The sequence below is a fragment of the Parasteatoda tepidariorum genome, chromosome 2, assembly GCF_043381705.1.
Source record: "Parasteatoda tepidariorum isolate YZ-2023 chromosome 2, CAS_Ptep_4.0, whole genome shotgun sequence".
Classification (NCBI taxonomy): domain Eukaryota; kingdom Metazoa; phylum Arthropoda; class Arachnida; order Araneae; family Theridiidae; genus Parasteatoda; species Parasteatoda tepidariorum.
Window position 1 is genome coordinate 6049967 of NC_092205.1, and position 3555 is coordinate 6053521.

The following is a 3555-nucleotide window of genomic DNA, read 5'->3' on the forward strand; positions in this document are numbered from 1 at the left end:
AAAAAAGTGTCGATATATGCTTTCATTTTTCTTAATAATTAAAGTTTAAACTGAACTTTTTAAAATAAAGTATTTATAGTGTTATTTTCGCCAACTAGTAAAACATTTTTATAAGTTTAAAATGGTACTTTTTCTAATATAATGGCCAAGAAAGTTTTTTTGAACTATGTTTATGAACGGAAATGTGTTAATTACGTAAAGTTTGAAAGCTAATAACCAGAAAAAGTCTAACTTATTTTTACAAAGAGAAAGATGCGAAGTTATCGTAATATCTTTGCTTGCGGTCTCCGAGATCTGTGGACACAGTGACGTCATGAGGAGGGAAATCGTAGCTTCAGCTCTAAGAGCGGAGTGAACTAGCCCTTCTATTCTCTTTAGCCCTGGAATGATCCAGCATCTTTTGGTGGAACTCCAAGCATATAAAAAAAATTTATTAGTAGCTGTGAGCATATTCACCACAGAAAGACTACCAATTATTTCAATAATATTTCATGTGAAGAGTGAATTTTTTATCAATGAAGAATAGTTTTACCAATGAAAGTCTTAAAACAATAGGTCTTATGTTCAACAGTTGAATTCGCAGACCTGGAGTGGTCATAGTCTAGTTCCGAATTTGTTTTTGGTGCATACTTTAGCTGAAAATGAATAAATTGTTCAAACTGAATAAGCTGTAAAATGAGCTGTTTTCGGAAAAGAACTCTTATAAACATTATCAGAGAAACATGATTTGTCATTCTTCAATTTGGTCATTTTATTTTTAATTGAAAGGTTAGGCGAGACAGTTTTTTTAATAAATTTCGCCATTTCTTTTTTTAAAGGCGTTTTACTTAAGTAATTTCATAAAAATAATCAAACTGTCAAAGAAATTATTGTTTATTATATAAATGCTATTACAAGTTTCAAAACTTTTTACCGGTCTAAGAATTTTAAATTCTCGGAACCAGGGTTCCGCAAAAAGGTGAACCATTTGGGAACTGCTGCTCTAAATTCAAATGCGTAATTAGATAAATACGCAATACATAATCTGCATTTTTCCAGGGCTACAAAAAAAGGCCGCCCATTATCCAGACGTGAAAGTTTTTATTTTTTTAATTTTTCGTTATCAACTTTTCGTTTTTTAAAAAAAATCTCAAATGAATTTTGTTTCTTCTCTTTCACGTCCGGCAAGTCTTGAAAATGGGCGCCTACTTTTGAAGTGCTTGAAACTTGTTGACTGTTATTTTCTATTTGTATATTTTCAAAGCAAATGAAGTTTTAAATCTGCTAATGTATACCTCAGTTTCTTTTTTCCACTTACGTTAATCTTATGGAAAAGCTCTTTGACACTTCATATCTTAGTGTTGTGACTATATATTAATGCTTTTTACTTTTGTCTCTCAATTCTTCCACGCCACTACACAAATGTTTTAAAATTTCAAATGCAACACCACTTTGTTCAAGCTCTCGTGGTGAGGGTTTTCAAAGTATGGTGAAATTACAAAAAATCCTGAAAGCTTTGGAGATTAAATGTCTACCATTCCATAAAATATTTAGCAAAGAGCGTAGTAGTTGGCAAGCCAGTTTACTGAACAATGGTGTTCTTTTATTTCATAATATAGACTCATTTATCATAAATTAGTCTTCATTATGGTGCCTACATGCTTTCATCTCTTCAAAAGATTCCCAACTGCTCTAGTATTTGAAAAACTAAAACCGAATCGTACTCAAGCCTTTATAAATTGTTTATTAAAAGTTAAGTTTAATTAATGGATATATATTACAAAAAACCATATTCAAAGAGTAAGCTTTTTTAAGAAGTTTTAAAATTTTTGACTTGCGATCGCAACTCTCGAATATAAAGACCGGTTCTATATCGTGAACCTCCCCCCTTTCCTCTCCTCCTATTTTCAATTGTATAGGAATGCACTACGATATTTTCCCCTTAATATTTTTCGTATTGTATTGTCAAAAATGTTTGCTAAAATCTCCACGATGCTTTTTTTAGAACTATATCCAAGTAGTTTTGAGTTCCGTATAGTTTTCGGAATTAAAAGTTTTTACGCTATTTAGAAATAAAGAGAAACTCGTGTACTATCCCTTCTCCTATGACTCTCCTCACGCTAAGAGTGAAAACATGCGAAGTGTTGCCATAGTGTTCTCCTCTACACCCCCTGTAGCCCATATCGATAGCCAATAAAATTTTAAGCAAACTATATATATGTGAAATCTTTGTTTTCAGGAAATCTGAGGCTATCAATTGTTGAATCGAGATATGGCTATCAGACGTCGTGAGGCAGCCTTTGGTGCTTTAATCTATGTAGCTGCCGCAGGAGCTTCAGCATTACTTATGACAAGCGAGTATGAATCAGTGCAAAACATTGGGAAAGGATTAGCTGGCGTTGTAGGCATTTCGTTTGTTGCCACTACTGCAGCATACTTTTTACTCGGAGATGATCAACAAAATGTTCCTAAAACCTCTGCTTCAAACAGAGATGTCCCAGCACCAAAAAACAATTGAAATTTGAGGATCCTGGTAGCCAACTGAAGTTTTGAGAAAAACCATGAATTGACTGACTTTTATCAGATATATTTATCTTTTCTGCAGTTTTCAGTTTTGAATAATTTTTAATTAAAAGCATTTTGAAGTTAAATGTCTATTTTTATTTGACATACCTGTTTCATTCAATAAATTTTTATGCTTAAAAAAATAGTGCATCTGATAGGTATTTTTATCATAAAGTTGTTCGTTTGAAACTCTTTTACCAAGGAAATTAAATCACAAATTAAGGATTTTTAATCTTGAAGCAAACCATTGATTTCAAACTATTGAAACTGCCTTGTATACCGAAATATTTAAACTTTAAAAGTGATAATTTCTTAAAATATTAATAATTGCACAACTTAAAATATTACACAACTTAAAATATTAATAATTACAATTTGAAAAAGTGTCTTTGAGATAAAAATACGTGTTTTGGATGAAAATAATCTGTAATTGCATTTTGTTTATCACTTAGTTTCCCAAAAAAGATTATTCTTTATTAGTAGTCTTGTTTTTCTTTTACTAATAGCTTAACTGCATATTATAATTCTCCAGGGAAGATGTTTTCCATTGACAGTGGGGCCGCAGCAACCTTATGTTGACATCGGCGACACTTTTGGCAACAATTGCCTCATTTACATTTCCGAAGTTTTGATTCTCTCCCACCCTATTTACGTAGGGACAGAAAAAAAGATCCTGAAAGTGGTTTTCAGACCTCACAAGCTTTAAAAAATGCCTGTCACATTTGTACTATTCTCGATGTTCTGAGCCCCATTAGGCGAAAAATAACTAGGCGCAACGAACCAATCACACGTCAGGCCCGACTCTAAGTTGGATTCACACGGTGATGCTTGCCTGAAAGTAGGTTACGATAACCAGAGGTAAAAAAAATCAGGTTTTCTCTGATGTCACGAGCCTGATGCTAGGCCTCTTATAAATGGGGAATAAAAGGTGTAGCGTAGCTACCACTACAACTATTCAATTCCTATTCACTAGTATATAAGACACGCTAACTCTATTCTATCTTGAGGTAT

The 3555-nt window shown here is 32.7% G+C and overlaps 1 long non-coding RNA gene across 1 annotated transcript in view; it reads left to right on the top strand.

Moving 5' to 3' along the window:
* LOC107447903 (uncharacterized) overlaps window positions 1-2630 on the top strand; it is a 5121-nt gene extending 2491 nt beyond the window's left edge. The window contains exon 2 of the long non-coding RNA XR_006227130.2: window positions 2219-2630. This is a non-coding gene — a long non-coding RNA (uncharacterized lncRNA). The remainder of the gene's footprint in view (window positions 1-2218) is intronic.
* Window positions 2631-3555: the final 925 nt, after the last annotated feature.